We start from the raw sequence: 25,407 nt of genomic DNA, 5'->3' as shown, positions 1-25,407 counted from the left end.
GTGTCTGGCCCAGGCCCGGGGGCTCCTGTCGGTGTACTAGAATAGGGGTACCCTAGTACCCCGAACGTGTGCACAGGCAGTTGCAGCACCCCGCGGCAAGGCTTGCCGGGCGAACGCCAAGATCCTCCATGGTTCCCTTGGAGCCATTCAAGAACAAAGTATTTAAGCTTAGGAGACAAGGCCCCGGCAAGAGGAGCTTGCCGGGAAGGCCAACCAAGGCACTCCAAGGAACTTGCCGTGACGCGCCACGCGCTCCGGCAAGGCAACAAGGCCCCGGCAAGAGGAGTTTGCCGGGAAGACCAACCAAGGTACCTCGAGGCCCGGAGAGCGACAAGCTTCCGGACCCGACAAGATAACAACAGCGGCAAGGCGCTTGCCGCGGCAGGCGGCCACTCTGTGCCCGTGCTCCAGCGCATCCACCAACGTGTCGCTCTGGGGGCCTCTCCAGGCGCACGTGGCGGGAGGCTGTGCAGCCAGCGGTGCGCAGTGGCATGCGAAGCTGACAAGATCGCCATCATGGCGAACGGTGGTGCCCCTAACGGTCCTTTTCTGCGCTGTTTGGGCGACTCAAACGAGCCTTTAATGCCCTTGTCCCCTGCCGTCAGGGTTAGGTAGGGTGCACTGTACAAGCAACTGTACCAACCACCTCACTTTTACGTTTATACCCTCCTCTGCGTTGCCACCTGTCGGTGACCCCTTTAGCGTATAAAAGGAGGCCCATGCGCAACGTAGAGGGGGTTCGGACGGTTCGCTTCGATTCATTCGTAGCCCAGAAAACACCACGCTCTCTCTCGAGAGCAAGAACACAAGGTAATACAACCAGACAAGCAGTAGTAGGAGTGTTATCTCTCCGGAGAGCTCCGAAGCTGGGTAAACTGCTCGTGTGCTTCGCCTCGATCCGCTCTTCATGCTATCTCCGCCCCCACCAAACTGAAAGGGGCCCGGTCCGCCGGCCCCATAGGTGATCGTGGATCAGTTTCCCCCGACAGTCCGGTACTCTATTAAAAGGAGGCCTTAATATCCCTTAGTTTCCAATAGGACCCCACTGCCACGGGAGGATAGGACAAAAGATGTCATGCAAGTTCTTTTCCATAAGCACGTATGACTATATTCGGAATACATGCCTGCATTACATTGATGAATTGGAGCTAGTTCTGTGTCACCCTATGTTATAACTATTGCATGAATAATCACATCCGACATAATTCTCCATCACCGATCCATTGCCTACGAGCTTTTCATATATTGTTCTTCGCTTATTTACTTTTCTGCTGCTACTGTTACAATCACTACAAAACCCAAAAATATTCCTTTTGCTACCGTTACCACTACTATCATATTACTTTGCTACTAAATACCTTGCTGCAGATATTAAGTTTCCAGGTGTGGTTGAATTGACAACTCAGCTACTACTACTTGAGAATATTCTTTGGCTCCCCTTGTGTTGAATGAATAAATTTGGGTTGAATACTCTACCCTCGAAAAGTATTGTGATCCCCTATACTTGTGGGTTATCAGCCCCCATTAATATTGCAAATGCTTTAAAGGCATCTGACATTGCACTACTCGGGAACTAGTCCTGATGTGACATTTATTTTGTCAAAACCGAGGTGTAGTTCAGCGGGAAAGATGCCGTGTTGTGGGTCGGAAAAGATTTCCCCAGTTGAATTAGAATGCAGGGCACCTCGGTCATGAGGATGTCCTACTTCCCGAAAGAAGAACATACAAATAGCTATAAAAAGTGCCATAAGCTCGAAAATCCAAAAACTTATGTAAAAGCTTGACATCCGAACTAAATCAAGTCATTTGGTGCCAATCCGAAAATTGGTCTTAAAAATTTTGTGCTTCTGTCATGCATTAATATGACACATCCGATCTCAAGACTTCAAGCGGGTCAGCCTACGGCTACAACCACCTATGCCAAAGGCGGAGTACTTCTCGTTAGGCCAGTTTAGCGAACTAAACTCGAGCGACTTTGAGAGAGAAACTAGGCTCCTAGGCTATTTTCCACACACTTGTGTCGAAAAAAGGAGTGATAGAAAAAGACTTTGTCATGACTAAGAAGAATTTTTTATATTATAAAATGGCCCATTTATATTTAAGAGCCCCCAGTTAACTTAGGCAAAAGAAGTGTTTTTAACAAATAACATTTTTTAACAAACTAAGTTTTTAACAACCAACATTTTTGTTTAACACACATATAATGCTTGGGTGAACTGAACAAAAATTTAAGAGTTAAAAAGTTTGAGCATGAAAGCAACTTAGCTAGTTAATGTGCTTGGTGTTGATGACGTGGTCTGAGCTTGTAACGGGTCGAGGTCTCAGCCCCCAAGCCCATCCCGAGGGGCCTGAGCGAAGAGCTCGGCTTGATGATGTGATAGGAGAACACCGTTGATATGTCGAGGCGAAGCCCCCGGTCTAGCCGAGGTGACGAAGTAGGTCGGCATGGCAACATCGGGGCCCCGACGTCAACCGATGTCTCGAAAACACGTCAGTGATGTAGACATCAGTTTGAAGAAATGACGGTGCCACGATGCCTGCATAGGGTGAGCTTGCTGGGGTGATGACACATCTTGGATGATACTAGGGGGGGCGACGACAACATCGGGCGAAGTACATTTCCTGCCACATATAAATAGTGCAAACTAGAAATAATAATGATAATAAAAGATGTCTGCATCATCAATTTACACAAAAGTAAATTATAAAAGAAGTATGGTCCACATGCCGAAGTTGGATCGCTGACATGAGTCGAAACTCGCGACAAGGCGCGGCATAGTTCAAATCGGAGGACGATGTGGATGAAGTTGGATCATCAACATGAAGCTAGCCAAGCCGTACGCAAAGCACCTGAAGATAAAAAAAGGTAGCTAATGTGGTGCCTCCATGTGAATTAGTATACCTCATCCATGATGCACTATTCACCAAGCAAGTCCCAAGTAATGTGCCTAACATGGAGTAACAATATTGAATCAAACTAGTAGTACAACTCCGGTGAGTCCCCGTTGAAAGAAACGAAAAAAACTTAGCTAATTGGGCTTTTTCGTTTGGACAGACGCGGTTTCACGACGCCTTTAGACAATCGAAGAACCACTTCATGGGCACCTTTCAGGCGGATATGTGCGCCATTTGGCAACCCTAGGCTTTGGGACGCAGGCGTACTACCTCACATCTGTTGTTAATTGATCAGAGGGCGATGGTTGCCGCTGATACATCCATTTTGCATCATGTTTTCTTACTATTATTTATGATGTTTTCATCCATAATAATGCTTTCTGGAGTAATTCTAATGCCTTTTCTCTCATAATTTGCAAGGTACACACCAAGAGGGAGAATTCCGGCAGCTAGAAATCTGGACCTGTAAAAGCTACGTCAGGCTACCTATTCTGCACAATTCCAAACAAGCTAAAACTTCAAGGAGATTTTTTAGGGAATATTTAAGAATTATTGGAGCAATAACTACCAGAGGGGGCACACCAGGTGGGCAAAACCCACCTGGGCACGCTAGGGAGCCTAGGCACGCCCTGGTGGGTTGTGGTCACCCAGGCCCACCCCCGGTGCTCATCTTCTGGTATATAGGTCATTTTGACCTAGAAAAAATAAAGGGAGGACTCGGGACCGAGCGCCGCCGCCTCGAGGCAGAACTTGGGCAAGAGCACTTTTGCCATCCGGTAGAGCGATTTCACCGGGGGAACTTCCTTCCTGGAGGGGGAAATCATCGTCATCATCATCACCAACAACTCTCCCATCTTGGGGAGGGCAATCTCCATCAAAATCTTCAACAACACCATCTCCTCTCAAACCCTAGTTCATTTCTTGTGTTCAATCTTGTTACCAGAACTATAGATTGGTGCTTGTCGGTGACTAGTAGTGTTGATTACATCTTGTAGTTTATTACTATATGGTTTATTTGATGGAAGATTATATGTTCATATCCAATATGCTATTTAATACTCCTCTGATCATGAGCATGTTTATCATTTGCCTTTGTTCTCGTGGTCACGGGAGAAATCATGTTGCAAGTAATCATGTGAATTTGATATGTGTTCGATATTTTGATAGTATGTATGTTGTTATTTTCTTAGTGGTTTCATCTGAACATCGACTACATGACACTTCACCATATTTGGGCCTAGGGGAATGCATTTTGGAGTAGCAATTAGATGATGGGTTGCGAGAGTGACAAAAGCTTAAACCCTAGTTCATGTGCTATTCTGTAAGGGACCGATTGGATCCAAAAGTTTAATGCTATGGTTAGAATTTATTCTTAATACTTTTCTCGTAGTTGCGGATGCTTGCGAGAGGGTTAATCATAAGTAGGAGGTTTGTTCAAGTAAGAACATCACCTAAGCACCGGTCCACCCACATATCAAATTATAAAAGTACTGAACACGAATTAAACCAACATGATGAAAGTGACTAGATGAAATCCCCGTGTACCCTCAAGAATGCTTTGCTTATCATAAGAGACCGTTTTGGCCTATCCTTTGCCTCAAAAGGATTGGGATACCTTGCTGCACTTTTGTTACTACTATCGTTACTTGGTTGTTACAAATTATCTTGCTATCAAACTATTCCACTACTTACAATTTCAATACTTGCAGACATTACCTTACTGAAAACTACTTGTCATTTCCTTCTGCTCCACGTTGGATTCGATACTCTTACTTATCTAAAAGAGCTACAATTGATCCCCTATACTTGTGGGTCATCAAAGCTATTTTCTGGCGCCGTTGCCGGGGAGTGAAGCGCCTTTGGTACGGACACATTTATATAGTGTGCTGAAATTTACTGTCACTTGTTACTATAGAAAACAATCCTTTGAGGGGTTTGTTAGGGGTATCTTCACCTCAACCGGAACCACAATTAGCTACCCCTCAACCTACTACACCTACTGAAAATATTAAATATGAAATTCCTTCGGGTATGATAGAACAGTTGCTAGCTAATCCTTATGCAGGAGATGGAACCGAACATCCTAATATGCACCTGATATATGTAGAAAAAATTTGTGGATTGTTTAAGCTTGCAGGTTTACATAGGGATGAAGTTATGAAAAAGTTTTTCCCTTTATCTTTGAAGGGAAAAGCATTGGCATGGTATAGGCTATGTGATGATATTGGATCTTGGAATTGAAATCATTTGAAATTGGAGTTCCACCAAAATTTTTGTCCTATGCCTCTAGTTCATCGTGATCGGAATTATATATATATATAATTTTTGGCCTCGTGAACGATAAAGTATTGCTCTAGCTTGGGGGAGGCTTACGTCAATGTTATATTCATTCCCCAATCATCAGCTCTCAAGAGAAATTATTATCCAGAACTTTTATGATCGGCTTTCTCGTAATGATCAAACCATGCTTGATACTTCTTGTGCTGGTTCTTTTATGAAGAAGACTATTGAATTCTGATGGGATCTTTTGTAAAGAATTAGATGCAACTCTGAAGATTGGGAACTCGACAAAGGTAAAGAGTCAGGTATTAAACTTAAGTATGATTGTGTTAAATCTTTTATGGATACCGATGCTTTTCAAACGTTTAGCACTAAATATGGACTTGACTCTGAGATAGTAGCCTCCTTTTGTGAATCATTTGCAACTCATGTTGAACTCCTGATGGGGTTATGTACCTAGGGTAGGGTCACGGACCTGTCCCAAGTAACTTACCCTAGGACATCCCTAGAAGAGGTCGCCTTCCAGTCGACCAACGAGGACTCACTCGACCAACGAGGACACACTCGACTGGCCTGAAGGACTCGACCACGAAGACTCACTCGACCACCAGGAGGTCAAGAGGCACTCTGCACCGCAACGGTCTGTAATTAAGTAGACTTTATGATAGTAAAGGCACTTTATGTGGGGCGTTATCAGTAACGCCCCAGACTTAACTCATCTTAAACCTTCTCCTACGTGGGCTGGCTGGGGTCCTGGCGCACTCTATATAAGCCACCCCCCTCCACAGGCAGAAGGGTTCGGCACCTTGTAATCCATACATTCATAATCCACTCGACCGCCTCTGGGCTCCGAGACGTAGGGCTGTTACTTCCTCCGAGAAGGGCCTGAACTCGTACATCCTTTGTGCTTACAACCTCTCCATAGCTAGGACCTTGCCTCTCCATACCTACCCCCCACTCTACTGTCAGGCTTAGAACCACGACAGTTGGCGCCCACCTTGGGGCAGGTGTTTTAGCGATTTTGTGGAGAAGTGGCGATTCTTCCGAGTATTTTCATCATGGTGTCTGCTGGAGTTTTGATCGAGGGTCAAGAGATCCGTCTCGGCACTCTCACCTTCATCGCCGACGACTCCGCATGGCTCCAAGAGGCTCCACTCGACGTAGATGCGCTCCCCGTCCGCGGTGCGACGCATTTTCGCGCATGTGTCCGCGGCGTTCTACTGCGGCAACCATCGACCCAGTATCGGTCGGTTCCTCCGTCTTCCACCCTCCCGGTCTCCCGCCAGCGCAAGCGCTCAGGCCGGTCGAGGCTTCAGCGATGGGTGAGTCACGCGGTGGCTCGCCAGTCGGCCACTACATAAGTTGCGGCAATCGAGCCCAACGAATCTCTCTACGGCTTGTTCGATCAGTCGACTGGCTCCGGAGAGACTGCATCCGAGTGCGGAAGCAGTGATCCAGCGGCGGAAATCTTGATGGTCGACGGGCCCCATAGCCCTCCCGGCATCGCCCGCGGTGGTGGAGCGGGTGACGGCGGCGACCCTGCTCGAGGTTACGAAGAGTACCAGCCCGAGCCACTCGACTCTCTGCAAAGAGAAGAGCTTCGCCGCAGGAACGAGGATCCCCTGCGTATTCCCATCGCAGGAGAAACCCCCGAGGCTCGTGCCTTGGAGGAGGCGCGTCTGGCCAATTTGGCCGAGCGCACTCGACTGGAGAACCTTCAGCGAGCACTCGACGAGCGCGCGCGGCAACGAGTTCCCGACACCAGTCGACGTCAACTCTTCCCGCCGACTCAGGTATATCGAACCCCAATTCAGAATTTAGCAGCTGCTACCCGTATAGCAGAGTCCATTCAGCCTTCGCAGTCAGAAGCTGGCAGAGGTTTGCTGCAGATCAGGGATCTACTCCGGGCAGCAGGAGATCAGAATTCAGCCGTGTCTCAGTCGCGCAACAGAATTCACAGTCGATCTGTCACTGTGAATACGGTTCAGTCGGCTCACAGCCCCAGATCGCCTCCGCGGCGCGAAGGGTGTGAGTATCGGCGAGATCAATATGGCGACAGGCTCGACCGAGATGATAGGCGTCGAGTGCCCTATTCCCCTCCGAGGGGTGGGTCTTACGCTCCTCGGCAGCCAGATGATAGGCGTCAGTACAGTACAGGGCGTAGAGTTCCAGTTGACCCCAGGGAGCCAGGCTTCGACGCGCGATCCATTATCGTGCAAGGGTTGGTCGACCGGAACAGAGCCCATCGTGGTGCACTCGACAGAGAAGTGCCCACGAGCAGTCGAGTACATGTTTCTGGTCCTGAATGTTTCAGCAGAGCTATCAGAGCCGCTGTTATTCCCCCCAATTTCAGGTTGGCAACAGGAGTCAGCAAGTTCACTGGTGAGTCTAAGCCTGAAACTTGGCTTGAAGACTACCGAGTGGCAGTTCAGATCGGTGGTGGGAACGACGAGGTGGCCATGAAGCATTTGCCCCTCATGTTGGAAGGTTCTGCCAGGGCATGGTTGACCCAATTACCTCCTAGCAGTATTTACACTTGGGAAGATCTGTCCCGAGTGTTCGTCAGAACGTTCGAAGGGACTTGCAAGCGACCAGCGGGATTGACAGAGTTGCAAGTCTGCGTGCAGAAAACCAATGAGACTCTCAGAGAGTATATTCAGAGGTGGATCACTTTGCACCACACTGTGGAAAATGTCTCTGACCATCAGGCAGTATGCGCCTTCAAGGATGGCGTCAAGAACAGAGAACTGAGCTTGAAATTTGGTCGAACCGGTGACATGACCTTGAGTCGGATGATGGAGATTGCTACCAAGTACGCCAACGGCGAAGAAGAAGACCGACTCCGAAGCGGCAAGCACAAGCCGAGTCAGTCGGAAAAAGGAAATTCCAGTCGGAAACAGAAGCGGAAGGCTGAACCAGCAGCTCCTGGAGAGGCTCTGGCCGTGACTCAAGGAAAGTCTAAGGGGAAACCAAAAGGATCCTGGAACCCCAAGAAGGTGAAGGATAAAGAAGGGAACGACGTGATGGATATGCCGTGTCATATTCACACGAAGAAAGATGAAGAGGGGAATATCATTTACCCAAAGCACACCACTCGCCAATGTCGACTCCTAATCCAGCAGTTTCAGGGAAAACAGTCTAAGGACAAGGAGAAGGAGTCAGACAAAGCCGAAGACAAAGAGGACAGTGAGGGAGGATACCCGCATATCAACTCCACTTTGATGATCTTCGCAGATGTGGAAAGCAGAAGTCGACTGAAAGTAATTAACCGAGAGGTTAACATGGTTGCTCCAGCGAAGGCAAATTATCTGAAGTGGTCTCAAACACCCATCACATTCGACCAATCTGATCACCCAACTCATATTGCCACCCCTGGGAGGCAAGCTTTGGTGGTCGATCCAGTTGTCGAAGGCACTCGACTGACAAAGGTGCTGATGGACGGTGGAAGTGGGCTGAATCTGTTATATGCAGACACGCTGAAAGGTATGGGCATTCCGATGTCCCGATTGAGCACTAGTAACATGAGCTTCCATGGAGTTATACCAGGGAAGAAGGCTGAGTCTCTCGGCCAGATAGCTTTGGACGTAGTATTTGGCGATTCAAAGCATTTCCGCAAAGAAAAGTTGACGTTTGAGGTCGTGGATTTTCAAAGTGCATATCATGCCATTTTGGGGAGGCCAGCCTATGCACGGTTCATGGCTCGACCATGTTACGTGTACCTCAAATTGAAGATGCTCGGTCCCAAAGGTGTGATCACTGTCACCGGTGATAGGAAAAAGGCAGAGGAGTGCTTTCAGAAAGGCTCCAAAATTGCTGATTCCCAAGTGACAGCGCTCGAGTTCGAAGAATACAAGCAAAACGCAGATCCGAGTGACTTGCTGCGATCCAAGAAGCCCGCCACAGAATCTGCATTCCAGTCGTCCGGTGAGACGAAGCCTGTTCACATTCACCCGACCGACCCCGAAGCAGCTCCGACCCACATCTCCACAACACTCGACCCAAAATAGGAAGAAGCGCTCATCCAGTTCCTCCGTGAGAACTGGGACATTTTTGCATGGAAGCCCGCTGACATGCCAGGTGTTCCCAGGGGACTGGCTGAGCATCGCCTAAGAGTCGACAAGTCTGCAAAGCCAGTCAAAGAACATCTTCGGCGGTCCGCCGTCCAGAAGAGAAAGGCCATCGGTGAAGAAGTGGCTCGACTGTTGGCGGCAGGATTTATCCGAGAGATATTCCACTCCGAGTGGCTCGCTAATGTCGTCATGGTTCCTAAGAAGGACAAGTCGCTCCGAATGTGCATTGATTTCAAGCACATCAACCGGGCCTGCCCGAAAGATCACTTTCCTCTCCCTCGCATAGATCAAATTGTTGACTCGACCGCGGGATGCGAGAGGTTGTCTTTTTTAGATGCTTACTCCGGGTACCACCAGATCCGTCTGTATGGGCCCGATGAAGTAAAAACAGCTTTCATTACTCCATTCGGGTGCTTCTGCTATATCACCATGCCATTCGGCCTCAAGAATGCCGGAGCCACATTTATGCGAATGATCCAGAAGTGTCTACTCACTCAAATCAGTCGGAATGTGGAAGCTTATATGGATGATATTGTTGTCAAGTCACGAAAAGGTTCCGACCTGCTCGCTGACCTCGCCGAAACATTTGCCAACCTCAGAAGGTATGATATCAAGCTCAATCCATCAAAGTGCACATTTGGAGTTCCTGGTGGTAAGTTACTCGGTTTTCTCGTTTCCGAACGGGGGATCGACGCCAACCCAGAAAAGATTGGCACTATTCTCCGAATGAAACGCCCTGTGCGAGTGCACGATGTCCAGAAGCTTACTGGATGCTTGGCTGCATTAAGTCGATTCATCTCGCGACTCGGTGAAAAGGCATTGCCTCTTTACCGACTGATGAAGAAGGCTGACAAGTTCGAGTGGACTCCAGAAGCTGATGCAGCGTTTGCCGAGCTAAAAGCTCTGCTCTCCACCCAGCCGGTGCTTGCTGCTCCAATCAGCAAAGAGCCTCTGTTGCTCTACATCGCAGCCACAGGACAAGTCGTCAGTACTGTGCTAACGGTCGAGCGGGAAGAAGAAGGAAAAGCTCTCAAAGTTCAGCGCCCAGTGTATTATTTGTCTGAAGTCTTGACTCCATCCAAGCAGAGATATCCTCATTATCAGAAGCTTGTGTATGGAATATACATGACCACAAAGAAGGTTGCCCATTATTTCTCTGACCATTCAATCACAGTCGTCAGCGACGCTCCACTATCAGAGATTTTGCACAACAGAGATGCAACTGGTCGAGTGGCCAAATGGGCGATTGAACTTCTTCCCCTTGATATCAAGTTTGAGGCAAAGAAAGCCATTAAGTCCCAGGCAATAGCAGATTTCCTCGCCGAGTGGATCGAACAGCAGCAGCCGACTGAAGTTCACTCGGAGCATTGGACCATGTTTTTCGATGGTTCTAAGATGTTGAATGGTTCCGGTGCTGGGGTTGTCCTGGTTTCCCCCAGAGGAGATAAGCTCAGATATGTGCTCCAGATTCACTTTGATTCCTCCAACAACGAGGCAGAATATGAGGCCCTCCTATATGGGTTGCGCATGGCCATTTCACTCGGCGTCCGTCGCCTAATGGTCTATGGCGACTCGGATTTAGTGGTCAATCAGGTGATGAAAGAGTGGGACGTGAGAAGCCCAGCCATGACTAGATACTGCAGCGCAGTGAGGAAGCTGGAGAAAAGGTTCGAGGGGTTGGAACTCCATCATATACCCCGACTGAAAAATCAAGCAGCTGATGATCTAGCAAAGATAGGTTCCAAGAGAGAAGCCATTCCGAGTGGTGTGTTCTTGGAGCATATACATACTCCATCAGTCAAAGAAGATCCTTTCACCGAAGAAACTCCGCAGCCCAAGAGTGCCACAGATCCGACTGAAGTTGAAGTCCCAGCGGTGGTCGACTTGATCATGGAGGTTTTGGTAGTCATTCCCGACTGGACGATCCCGTATGTCGCATATATCTTGAGGAAAGAGCTTCCGAAGGATGAGGAAGAGGCTCGACAGATCGTCCGTCGATCTAAGGCCTTTACTGTCATCAAAGGACAATTATACAGAGAGAGCGCGACTGGAGTCGGTCAGAAGTGCATAACACCGGAAGAAGGTCGACTCATCCTCAACGATATTCACTCGGGGACCTGTGGTCATCATGCGTCCTCTCGGACCATCGTGGCCAAAGCATACCGAGCCGGATTTTACTGGCCCAAGGCGAATGAGATGGCAAAGGAGATAGTAGATAAGTGCGAAGGATGTCAATTCTACTCGAATATGTCGCACAAGCCTGCGTCAGCTTTGAAGACCATCCCACTCCTCTGGCCTTTTGCAGTTTGGGGGCTGGACATGATCGGTCCTTTGAGAACAGGACGAAGTGGCTTCACGCATGTACTGGTGGCAGTCGACAAGTTCACCAAGTGGATCGAAGCTAAACCAATCAAGAGCCTCGACACCGGTACTGCTGTTAGCTTCATCAGGGAACTAGTATTCAGATATGGAGTCCCGCACAGCATCATTACGGATAATGGGTCGAACTTTGACTCAGAGGAATTCAGAACCTTCTGCAACTCCCAGGGCACACGGGTCGACTACGCATCAGTCGCCCATCCGCAGTCGAATGGACAAGCAGAGCGAGCTAATGGACTAATTCTCAAGGGACTGAAGCCGCGACTGATGCGTGATCTCAAACACGCGGCGGGAGCTTGGGTCGACGAACTTCCATCTGTGCTCTGGGGACTGCGGACCACGCCCAATCGGTCGACCGGAAGAACTCCATTCTTCTTGGTCTATGGAGCTGAAGCAGTCTTGCCGAGTGATCTTCTCCACAATGCTCCTCGAGTCGAAATATACAACGAAGTAGAAGCTGAACAAGCGCGGCAGGACGCAGTCGACCTTTTAGAGGAAGAAAGGGAGATGGCTCTGATCCGGTCGACCATCTACCAACAAGATCTGCGCCGTTTCCACGCCCGAAATGTGAGAGGTCGAGCCTTCCAGGAAGGGGATTTGGTTCTCCGAGTGGATCAGCACAAACCACACAAGCTTGCTCCTTCTTGGGAAGGCCCTTTCATCGTCACCAAGGTTCTCCACAATGGGGCATACCGTCTTTACAACGTCGAGCATAATATCGACGAGCCCCGAGCTTGGAACGCGGAGCTACTCCGCCCGTTTTACACTTAAGTTTTATCACTCGGATGAGTTGCAATAAAGAACTTCTGTAATCCATGGGTTTAGAAATAATTGTGTCAGCACTTTTTATTTTTGTCCACATAAAAACTCCCCCTCAGTGGGTGGCTTAGCCGCGAATCCGTTTCGCCTAAGTTTATAAAAATCCTACCGAGTGGTAAGCCAGCCTTCCACTCGGGGGCTTAGTCGCGAATCCGTTTCGCCTAAGTTTATCAAAATCCTACCGAGTTGTAAGCCAGCCTTCCACTCGGAGGCTTAGCTGCAGCCTCGTGCTCGCCTAAGTTACAAAAATCCTACCGAGTGGTAAGCCAGCCTTCCACTCGGGGGCTTAGTCGCGAATCCGTTTCGCCTAAGTTTATCAAAATCCTACCGAGTGGTAAGCCAGCCTTCCACTCGGAGGCTTAGCTGCAGCCTCGTGCTCGCCTAAGTTACAAAAATCCTACCGAGTGAAGAGCAATCCTCTCACTCGGGGGCTTAGCTGCAGTCCAAGCACTCGCCTAAGTTTATCAAAATCCTACCGAGTGGTAAGCCAGCCTTCCACTCGGAGGCTTAGCTGCAGCCTCGTGCTCGCCTAAGTTACAAAAATCCTACCGAGTGAAGAGCAATCCTCTCACTCGGGGGCTTAGCTGCAGTCCAAGCACTCGCCTAAGTTTATCAAAATCCTACCGAGTGGTAAGCCAGCCTTCCACTCGGAGGCTTAGCTGCAGCCTCGTGCTCGCCTAAGTTATAAAAATCCTACCGAGTGAAGAGCGATCCTCACACTCGGAGGCCTAGCTGCAGTCCAAGCGCTCGCCTAAGCACAGGCACCTTGCTTTGAACCTGCAAAGGACATTTTGAGCCGAAGGCAATCATATTCAAGCGCCAAATTCAAGTTTGAATCGATGTCTAAAGGAACCGAAAGTGCTCAGGCGTCAAGCCTGTTAAAGTTTGTCGGATACAATTCCACTCGGCATACCGAGGCAAATTTAAAAGAGTCGAGCCAGAAGAAGTTTTTTACCCCTCCTGTGGAGGGCTGGAAGGTGCGACGAATTCATCAAGGTCAATTCCGTCGGCGATCCGAGTGGCAGCTGCAAGGAAAGTCTCCATAAAAGACCTGAAGTCGTGCTTCTTGGTATTGGCCACCCGAAGAGCCGCCAGCTTCTCCTCTCGTGCATCTTTGCAGTGGACTCGGGCCAGACACAGAGCGACATCTGCACCACACCGAGCCGAGGACTTCTTCCATTCCTGCACTCGACCAGGGATCGTGTTCAAGCGGGCCATTAATGACTCAAGGTCATTCTGAAGTGTCTCCTCAGGCCAGAGCGTCGAGTCGATGCGAGATGTGGCGGCCTTCAGCCTTGCGAGATAATCCACGACAGCTGCAACGCGAGACTCCAGTCGGAAAATATCCATGGCAACCTCGTCATTCACCGGAGAATTGACAGGGTCAAGGTTTGGCTCCAGTCGGCTGGTTTCTTCTTCAAAGTTTTGACAAAATTCTGCAAGGGTGATCACTAAATCAAGGGGATAGTCGAATGGAAGAAGCCACAGTCAGAAATATTTGCCAAACATGGAGGTTTACCTTCGAGCATAAGAAATAGCTTTTTGGCAAAGCCACTCAGGAAGGCCTCCAGCGCAGTCTTCTTCTCAGTCAATTTGCTGACTTGATCGGTCAAGGCAGCTTTGTCAGTTCTCAGTCGACTGACTTCTTTGTTGGCAATCCCAAGAGCAGTTTTCAGGTTGGTATTGTCTTGTTCAAGCTTGGTGACTGAAGCTAACTTCTCGTCAGCAAGCTTGATCTTCTCAGCTAGCTCAAGGTCTTTCTTCTGCTGGGCCTCCCTTACCTTACCTGCAAGACACAGCAAGATCAGATGTTGAAACAAGCAAGAGGAAAAGCAGTCGTCAAGGTCTCACCAAACATACCTTCAGTCTCCTCCTTCGCCTTTGTCAGCTTCTCCTGAACCAGCTTCAAGCTCAGCTCGACTTGAGTATGTTTCTGTTCTAGCTCTGAGTAGCGAGCCACAAGATCACAGGAGTTCTGCGAAGAACCAATCGACTAAACGTCAAAAATAATTCACTTCCGAGTGAAAAAGGGAAAAACACACGTTTCTAAGACTACAGCCGAATACAAGTATTCGACCGTAGTCTCGGGGACTACACCCAGTGGGTGCACTCAGCGTGCCCCCACTAATCTTGTCGAAGACAAAGTCGACCAGTCGACCTCAAAAAAAAAAAAACAGTGTGCGAGACGCATTATCTAAGACTGTGATCAACTGCAAGCAGTCGACCACAGTCTCGGGGACTACACCCAGTGGGTGCACTCAGCGTGCCCCCACCGGTTTGCGAAATCCAGTCGACCAGTCGACTGACAAAAATATTGACATCATAAAGCCTAAGGCCGACTGCCAGCAGTCGACCTTAGCCTTGGGGACTACACCCAGTGGGTGCACTCAGCGTGCCCCCACCGGTTTCCGAAATCCAGTCGACCAGTCGACTGACAGAAAGATTGACATTATAAAGCCTAAGGCCGATTGCCAGCAGTCGACCTTAGCCTTGGGGACTACACCCAGCGGGTGCACTCAGCGTGCCCCCGCTAACACGGAGTTTATTCGACACTCCCAGTGGGTGACTAATATAAATCCCGGAAAAGAAAAGCTTTTGGTAGCATATCCAACAGAACAAACAGCAGTCGACTGACCTGGACATTGCTTTGGAGGGCAGAGCTGGCGTCATAAGCTGCCTGGCTCGCATCCCGGATGGTCTTCAGCTGCTCCATCATGAGTCCCGCTTGGCGTATCGCCTCCTTCGCCGCACCAGCTTGGTCCTCTGGGACGTGGTGAGTCGTGAAGAGGGAGGGCTGCTGAGCACTCGTCAGTGGGGTCGCGAAGGTCACCGTGTGTCGAGTGGTGTTCTCTCCCTCCACAGTCAGAATTTCAGGCGCTGACACATCCTGAGGCACCTTGCTGGCGGACGCTTTTCGACTCCTCCTGTGCTTCAGCGGCTCTTCATCCTCATCATCATCAGGAAGATCGATAACAGTGTTGGGTGGAGCTGCAGAGAAGGGTCAGGATCAGAGATCGCGAGTAAGTCGACTAAGAATGGTATTAAGAACACAGCACCTGGATTCGAAGTTGCTGCATCCTCCATCTCGTGGTCATCGGCCCGGGCCGAGGTCTCAGAAGTAGCAGCACTGCAACTCCAAAGGATCAGTCGACTAACCTCAGTGTCGACCAGAGATAAAGTTTGCACAAAGATAAGAAAATATGAGCAACACAATTACCCTGAAATGGTGGGGATGGACACCTTCATCTTCGGCAGGAGCTTGGTCGGCTTCGATGAAGCCGCCCTGGGCTGCTTCGGCGCCTTTTCAGTCGGCGCCGGAGAGGTGGTCCGGGGGCGCTTGGTCGACTGGGTGGCGGTCGCAACCCCCTTACCACGTTCGGTCGAAGGGTCGTGGACAAGCTTCGACCGCCTTTCTGAGCGCGGTGGAACGACCTCCTCTTCCTCTTCTTCCTCGTCCTCGATGTCATCTTCATCACCTTCATCATCATCATCGTCGTCATCATCCCCGACAGCATCCGAGTCCCATTCCTCCTCTTCCTGGCTCTCGCCCCCGCTCGCCTCGCCCCCGCTCGCCTCGCCTTCCTCAGTCGAAGCTTGTGCCCCATTGGGCATCGAGTACAGCTCGGTGAAGGCCTAGCAGTCGCCCAAACAAGGATCAGTCGACCAGTCGACAGGGTTAGCAGAAATGAATACGACAAGGACAATGGAAAGCAGAGCAAGTGTACCTTGTTTGGGATGCTGTCGTGGTCGAGTGGAGGAATTCTTCTGGCTCCGCGCGGGTTGTCCCTGTTTCCGGTAACGGCTGCCATCCATCTCTCCAGAGTGACATCGTCGACTTCTTCTGGATGGACTCTAGTCTCGTCTTCGGGCCCGCAGTACAACCACATGCAGTGGCTCCTGAACTGGAGAGGCTGGATGCGACGCTTGAGGAAAACCTCCAGGAGGTCCATGCCTGTCACACCGTCCCGAACCAGCTGCACCACGCGCTCCATCAACATCTTCACGTCGGCTTTCTCCTCCGGAATCAGCTTCAGAGGAGAGGGCTTGCTCACTCGGTCCATGGAAAACGGAGGGAGTCCACTCGACTGCCCCGGCGTCGACTGGACCTGGCAGTAGAACCAAGTCGACTGCCAGCCCCTGACGGACTCGGGAAAGGACATGGGCGGGAAGGTGCTATTGTTCCTCACCTGAATTCCCAAGCCCCCACACATTTGGACGACTCGGGTCTTCTCGTCACCTGGGCTCGCCTTCTTCACGGTCTGAGAGCGACACGTGAAGATACGTTTGAACAAGCCCCAGTGCGGTCGACAACCCAAGAAACCCTCACACATGGACACGAATGCAGCGAGATAGGCAATGGAGTTTGGAGTAAAGTGATGGAGCTGCGCTCCAAAGAAATTCAAGAAACCACGGAAGAAAATGCTTGGTGGCAAGGAAAACCCCCGATCGACATGAGTGGCCAGAAGCACACACTCACCCTCTTCTGGCTGTGGCTGCCACTCCTTCCCCGGCAACCTCGCAGCTCCGTGAGGGATCAAGCCCTCGTCGGCCATGTCGAGGAGGTCCTTCTCCGTGATGGTCGACTGGATCCAGTCGCCTTGGACCCAGCCTTTCGGCAGGCGGGATCTGGACGAAGATCCTCTGCGGCTGGTGGATCTCCCCTTCGCCTTCTCCGATGCCGACGCCCTCTTGGCACGCTCCAGCGCCGCCGTCTTCTCCTTGGCCATGGTTGCCGGTGAGATGCACGAAGGGAAGTGGTGCGGAGGCGAGAGCGGGCACGCTGAGCAGGGAGGAAGGGAGCAGAGGGAGAGAGGGAGAGTGCTGAGGCGCAGCACAGAAATCCTCGCCGGGCACATTTATAAGGTCCCTTCCGAGTGACTGACGTGTGGGCCCGGTCGATCTGAGCATATCTGTGAGCAGTTATGAGGACTGGATACGTGGCGAAAAAGGCGGCGCGGAGATCGAGGCGTCTACGCCCCGTCCCATCCGAACGCCGCGGTCTGCCCCGCTTCGCGCGCGCCCCCAAATTTCGCACCCCACAGAATCCGCGAACAACAAATCAGTCTGTCAGACGCGGCGATTCCGGCGATCCGTCGCTCGGAGACCGACGAAGCTCGAAAGATCACTCGACGCAAAAATAGAATGGATCGAGTCGACCGAAGACGAATTGCTCCCTGTCAACGAAGAGATTCTTTGATCCAGAACAGCGCACAGCTAGAGCGCAAAGGTTAATCGGAAACAACATCAACTCCTTCTTCACTCAAAGCCTCAATCCATTCGGGGGCTAATGATGGGGTTATGTACCTAGGGTAGGGTCACGGACCTGTCCCAAGTAACTTACCCTAGGACATCCCTAGAAGAGGTCGCCTTCCAGTCGACCAACGAGGACTCACTCGACCAACGAGGACACACTCGACTGGCCTGAAGGACTCGACCACGAAGACTCACTCGACCACCAGGAGGTCAAGAGGCACTCTGCACCGCAACGGTCTGTAATTAAGTAGACTTTATGATAGTAAAGGCACTTTATGTGGGGCGTTATCAGTAACGCCCCAGACTTAACTCATCTTAAACCTTCTCCTACATGGGCTGGCTGGGGTCCTGGCGCACTCTATATAAGCCACCCCCCTCCACAGGCAGAAGGGTTCGGCACCTTGTAATCCATACATTCATAATCCACTCGACCGCCTCTGGGCTCCGAGACGTAGGGCTGTTACTTCCTCCGAGAAGGGCCTGAACTCGTACATCCTTTGTGCTTACAACCTCTCCATAGCTAGGACCTTGCCTCTCCATACCTACCCCCCACTCTACTGTCAGGCTTAGAACCACGACAACTCCCTAAAGAGAAGTGGTTTAAATATCACCCACCTATTAAAGAAGAAACTAAAGAACCGGTGCCAGTTAAAGAAGAAACTATACTTTATAATGTTGATCTAGTTGTTCCTTGTACTTATTGAGGAACCACCTTTCCCTGTTAGGATAAAGGAACATGCTAAAGTATCAACTTTGGTTAACAAAAGCTATATTAGAACACCTAAACCTGATGAACAAATTAAAGTAGAACCTAGTATTGCTATGGTTAAAGATCTCTTAGAATAAGATATGGACGAGCATGTTATTTACTTCCTTGAAGAAGCTACTAGAATTGCCAAACCTAATAAAAAGGATAAACATTGACATGTTGTTGGCATTCCCATCATCTCAGTTAAAATAGGAGATCACTGTTATCATGGTTTATGTGACATAGGTACTAGTGTGAGTTCTATTCCTTACACCTTATATCAAGAAATTATGAATGACATAGCACCCGTAGAGATAGAAGAAATAGATGTTACTATTAAACTTGCTAATAGAGACACTATATCACCAATTGGGATTGTTAGAGATGTTGAAGTCTTGTGTGGGAAAATAAAATACCCTACTAATTTTCTAGTTCTTGGTTCCCCACAAAATACCCTACTAATTTTCTAGTTCTTGGTTCCCCACAAGACGACTTTTGTCCCATTATCTTTGGTAGACCTTTCTTGAACAATGTTAATGCTAAGATAGATTGCAAGAAACAAGCTGTTGGTGTTAGTTTTGGTGATGAGTCTCATGAGTTTAATTTTTCCAGTTTAGTAGAAATCTGCTTGAAAAAGAATTGCCTATTAAGGATGAATTAATTAGTCTTGCTTCTATTGTTGTACCACCTACAGATCCTTTAGAACAATCCTTTCTAGACCATGAAAATGATTTACATATGCATGAAAGAAATAAAATAGATACAATTTTCTTTGAACAACGTCCTCTACTTAAACACAATTTGCCTATTGAAACTCTATGAGGTCCTCCTCCACCTAAAAGTGATCCTGTGTTTGAATTAAAACAATTGCCAGACACTTTGAAATATGCTTATCTTGACGAAAAGAAGATATATCCTGTTATTATTAGTGCTAACCTTTTAGAACATAAGGAAGAAAGATTATTGAAAGTTCTAAGGAAGAACCGGGCTGCTATTGGATATACTCTTAACGATTTAAAGGGCATTAGTCCCACTCTATGTCAGGAAAAAATTAATATGGAACCTGATGCTAAACCCGTTGTTGAGCACCAATGTCAGTTAAATCCGAAGATGAAAGAAGTGGTAAGAACGGAGATATTAAAACTTCTGGAAGCATGTATAATCTATCCTATAGCTGATAGTAGATGGGTAAGTACTATTCGTTGTGTTCCTAACAAGGGAGGTATAACTATTGTTCCTAATGATAAGAATGAACTTATTCCACAAAGAATTTTTATAGGCTATAGGATGGTGATAGATTTTAGAAAATTAAACAAAGCAACTAGAAAAGATCATTACCCTTTGCCTTTTATTGATCAAATGCTTGAAAGATTATCTAAGCACACACACTTTTGCTTCCTTGATGGATATTCTGGCTTTTCACAAATACCTGTTTCTCAACCTGATCAAGAAAAGACCACTTTTACTTGTCCTTTTGGAAGCTATGCTTATAGACGTATGCCTTTTGGTTTATGTAATGAACCTGCTACCTTTCAAAGATGTATGACTGCTATATTCTCTGACTTTTGTGAAAAGATTGTTGAGGTTTTCATGGATGACTTTTATGTTTATGGGAAGTCTTTTGATGATTGTTTAAGCAATCTTGATCGAGTTTTGCAGAGATGTGAACAAACAAATCTTGTCTTGAATTGGGAGAAGTGCCACTTTATGGTTAATGAAGGCATTGTCTTGGGTCATAAAATTTCTGAAAGAGGTATTGAAGTGGGCAAACTGAAGGTTGATGCAATTGAGAAAATGTAATGTCCTAACAATATAAAAGGTATTCATAGTTTCTTAGGTCATGCTGGTTTCTATAGGAGATTTATCAAAGACTTCTCAAAAAATTCTAGGCCTCTTACTAGTCTTTTCCAAAAGGATATTCATTTTGTTTTTGATGATGATTGTTTGGAAGCCTTTGAAACACTTAAGAAAGCTTTAATTTCTGCACCTATTGTTCAACCACCTGATTGGAACTTGCCTTTTGAAATATGTGTGATGCTAGTGATTATGCTATTGGTGTTGTTCTAGGACAAAGAGTTGATGCAAAACTTAATGTAATTCATTATGCTAGTAAAACTCTAGACAGTGCTCAAAGAAATTATGCTACTACTGAAAAAGGATTCTTAGCAGTGGTGTTTGCTTGTGATAAGTTTAGACCTTATATTGTTGATTCCAAAGTAACTGTTCACACAGACCATGCTGCTATTAAATATCTTATGGAAAAGAAAGATGCTAAACCTAGACTTATTCGATGGGTTCTCTTGCTACAAGAATTTGATTTGCATATCATTGATAGAAAAGGAGCTGAGAACCGAGTAGCTGATAATTTATCTAGGCTTGAAAATGTGCTTGATGACCCACTACCTATTGATGATAGTTTTCCTGATGAGCAGTTAGCTGCAATAAATGTTTCTCATAGTACTACTTGATATGTTGACTATGCTAATTACATTGTTGCTAAATATTTACCACCTAGCTTTACATACCAACAAAAGAAAAAAATTCTTCTATGATTTAAGACATTACTTTTGGGATGTCCCACCCCTTTATAAAGAAGGAGTAGATGGTATTATTAGACATTGTGTACCTGAGCATGAACAGGGACAAATCCTATGGAAATGTCACTCTGAAGCTTACGGAGGGCATCATGCTGGAGATAGAACCGCTCATAAGGTATTGCAATCTGGATTTTATTGGCCTACCCTCTTCAAGGATGCCCGTAAGTTCATCTTATCTTGTGATGAATGTCAAAGAATAGGTAATATCGGTAAGTGTTAAGAAGTGCCTATGAATTATTCACTTGCTGTTGAACCATTTGATGTTTGGGGATTGGATTACATGGGACCTTTTCATCCCTCTAATGGGTATACACATATTTTGGTTGCTATTGATTATGTTACTAAATGGGTAGAAGCTATTCCAACCAGTAGTGCTGATCACAACACCTCTATTAAAATGCTTAAGGAAGTTATTTTCCCAAGGTTTGGAGTCCCTAGATATTTAATGACCGATGGTGGTTCACACTTTATTCATGGCGCTTTCCGTAAAATGCTTGCCAAGTATGATGTTAACCATAGAATTGCATCACCATATCACCCTTAGTCTAGTGGTCAAGTTGAACTTAGCAATAGAGAAATAAAATTAATTTTGCAAAAGACTGTCAATAGATCCACGAAGAATTGATCTAAGAAATTAGATGATGCACTTTGGGCTTATAGAACAGCATATAAAAATCCTATGGGTATGTCTCCTTTTAAAATGGTTTATGGAAAAGCTTGCCATTTGCCTCTTGAGTTAGAACATAAAGCATTTTGGGCAATCACAGAACTCAATTATGATTTCTAACTTGCTGGTGAAAAGAGGTTATTTGATATTAGCTCTCTAGATGAATGGAGAACCCAAGCTTATGAAAATGCAAAATTATTCAAAGAAAAAGTTAAAAGATGGCATGACAAAAGAATCCAAAAGCATGAGTTTAAAGTCGGAGAATATGCTCTTTTTTACAACTCTTGTTTTAGATTCTTTGCAGGAAAACTCCTCTCAAAATGGGAAGGCCCATATGTCATCGAGGAGGTCTATCGGTCTGGAGCCATCAAAATAAATAATTCCGAAGGTACTAACCCGAAGATTGTCAATGGGCAACGAATAAAGCATTATATCTCAGGTACACCTATTAATGTTGAAAGTAATGTTATCCAAACTTTGACACCGGAAGAACACATAAAAGAGTCCTTTCGGAACACTCCAGAATCGTGAAAATAAGGAGGTACGTGATACGGTAAGTAAATGAACTCCAAAAAATCTGCAAAAGTATTTTTTATCAGTTCTGGAATATTTACAAATTTTGGAAATAAAGAAACTTCTAGGAAGCATCCCCTGGTGGGCGCGCCCAGGTGGATTGTGCCCACCTGGGACACCTTTTGGACTCCGTTTTTCTACCGTATGCTTGTCCTCCAAGATAAAAAATCGATATATACTTCCCGAACCTATTGATCACCGTATCACGGAGAAATCCTCTATTCTCTTTTCTAGCTGTTTTCTGTCAGATCCCATCTACCATGGCCTCTTCAAGTCCCTGCAAGGACAAGTTCTTCAAGAACGTCATCAACCCATATCTGCGGGAGGTGGTGTAGCACCCTCAAACCATCCAGATGCATGAGGGGGTGTTGTATATCCGCGATGAGCAAGGTCCCAAGGGCACAGGAACCGTGGAGGCCAGGCTTGAAGCCATGGAGCAGGAAATCTTCCGGTGCAAGGGGATGGTGGAGCGTGGGCTCAATGTCGATCACCTCATTATCACAGACCTTTCTCGCGATCTCAAGGTGGATGGCAAGCCCATGAAGGACATCATCTTCACCCTCAACGAGCAAATCAACTTTCTCCAAAGCCAGATCTATGATCTTCAAAACAAGTCTTTGAATATGAGGCGAGGTTTAAAGGTATGAGTTTGGCTGCTAGTTGCATGACCCGTGAGACTCACTCCTCCTCTTATGATTGTGGACCACTTCCATGGAAATCCGAGGACAAGATCTCTTCTTCTTCACCAACATCATCTTCTCCACCACCAAAAGAGAACTGAGTATCAGGCATGGGCACTCCCCTTGGCTTCCACCAAGCTTGGGGGAGGTGCCCCGATATCGTATCATCCCACTATGTTTTTGCTTTTACTTATTTTAGTTCAATATTTTCCTTTAGATGAATAAAAGTTTAGTTCGATCCTTTCTTCTTTGAGAGTTTGCTTAGTGATCTATCCTTGTAATCATGTGCAAGTTATATAATAAAGTTTAGTGTGACTTTTTTCTTTCTTTACTCTCATGTTGCAAATAAATAAAAGAAATAAGAAATGAAAAATATAAAGGTAATAAATAAAAGAAAGGAAATAAATCAATAAGATCATATACTAATCCTATGGTAGGTGATGGCACCACATAAGGAAAAGTATAAGTAGAAAATTTTATTAGAGATTGACAAACATAGCATTAGTCAATGATGCAAGTCAGGAAAGAATTAATAAGGGAAGAGAAGATTCACATATAATTATACTATCCTAGAAATCTTTTGTGATTGTGAGCCATCATCAAAATATTATATGCCAAAAAATTGTTGACATTGGACAAGGAAGACAACGTAATGATTTGTGCTTGTTCATATTCACATAAAAGACATATTGTCATGGACCCTTTAACATGTGGTGCTTGCATCCTATCTTTGCTAGCCAAAAATTCCGCACTATGTAGAGATACTACTTGTGCATCCAAAAACCCTTAAACCCAAATCTCATTATCAAGAGTCCACCATACCTACCTAGGGATTGAGCAAGATCCCTCAAGTAAGTTGTCATCAGTGCAGAAAGGCAATAAAATTGCTTCTAATAGTGTGAGATCATTTAGTGTAAGAGAAAATTGAGTGTTGCATGAACCTGTGATGGTGAAGAATAAAAGTGACAGACTGCATAATAAAGGTCGCTATCACAAGGGGCAATGTAACGTGACATTATTTTGCACTAAGGGATTGAACATACAAACAAATAAGCGCATGGCAACCTGTGCTTCCCTCTGCGAAGGGCCTATCTTTTACTTTTATGCAAGAGTCAACGTTTTTCTCTCTATTCCTTTTATTTTTCTCCTTTGGCAAGCATCATATGGTGAGAAAAGATCTAGGCACATATGTCCAGTTGAATATGGGTGGCATGATTTATTATTGTTGACATCAGCCTTGAGGTGAGTACATTGGGAGGCGAAACCATAAGCCCCTATCTTTCTATGTGTCCGGTTGAAACATTTTGCTCGTGCGTACGCGGTGAGTGTTAGCAATGATAGAAGACTATTTGATGGTTGAATATGTGGACTTGCCTAAAGGCTCCAACACGGGACCCTTCCTGAAAAGATGATGAATTGTAGTTGCAAAGTTAACTGAGAACATAGTTTGTTGGTTTTTAATAGAGTTTTTGCTTTATACTTCGATTGTGTGATGAACTATTACTTATTCGTGAGAATTATATGATAAAAGTTCTATGCTAAAAGTCCTATGTTTAATTTTGTTGCTGTTATAATAATCAACATGATGCTTCTATGTCCGTATTTTGTTTTTATCGACACCTCTCTCTCAAACCATGTGGACATGTTTTTCGATTTTGGTTTTCGCTTTAGGACAAGCAAGGCCGAAGCTTGGGGGAGTTGATACGTCCATTTTGCATCATGTTTTCTTACTATTATTTATGATTTTTTTATCCATAATAATGCTTTTTGGAGTAATTCTAATGCCTTTTCTCTCATAATTTGCAAGGTACACAGCAAGAGGGAGAATTCCGGCAGCTGGAAATCTGGACCAGGAAAAGCTACGTCAGGCTACCTATTATGCACAACTCCAAACAAGCTAAAACTTCACGGAGATTTTTTATGGAATATTTAAGAATTATTGGAGCAAATAACTACTAGAGGGGGCCCACCAGGTGGGCACAACCCACCTGCGTGCGCCAGGCAGCCCAGGCGTGCCCTGGTGGGTTGTGCTCTCCTCGAACCACCTCCGGTGCCCATATTCTGGTATATAAGTCATTTTGACCTAGAAAAAAAATAAGGAGAGGACTTTCGAGATGGAGCTTCGCCGCCTTGCGGCGGAACTTGGGAAGGAGCACTTTTGCCCTCCGGTGGAGCGATTCCGCCGGGGGAACTTCCCTCTCGGAGGGGGAAATCATCGTCATCATCATCACCAACAACTCTCCCAACTTGGGGAGGGCAATCTCCATCAACATTTTCAACAACACCATCTCCTCTCAAACCCTAGTTCATCTCTTGTGTTCAACCTTGTTACCGGAACTATAGATTGGTGCTTGTAGGTGACTAGTAGTTTTGATTACATCTTGTAGTTGATTACTATATGGTTTACTTGGTGGAAGATTATATGTTCAGATCCAATATGCTATTT

Source organism: Triticum aestivum, chromosome 3A (genome assembly GCF_018294505.1).
Source record: "Triticum aestivum cultivar Chinese Spring chromosome 3A, IWGSC CS RefSeq v2.1, whole genome shotgun sequence".
Taxonomy (NCBI): Eukaryota; Viridiplantae; Streptophyta; class Magnoliopsida; order Poales; family Poaceae; genus Triticum; species Triticum aestivum.
Note: the sequence above shows the minus strand (reverse complement) of the source record.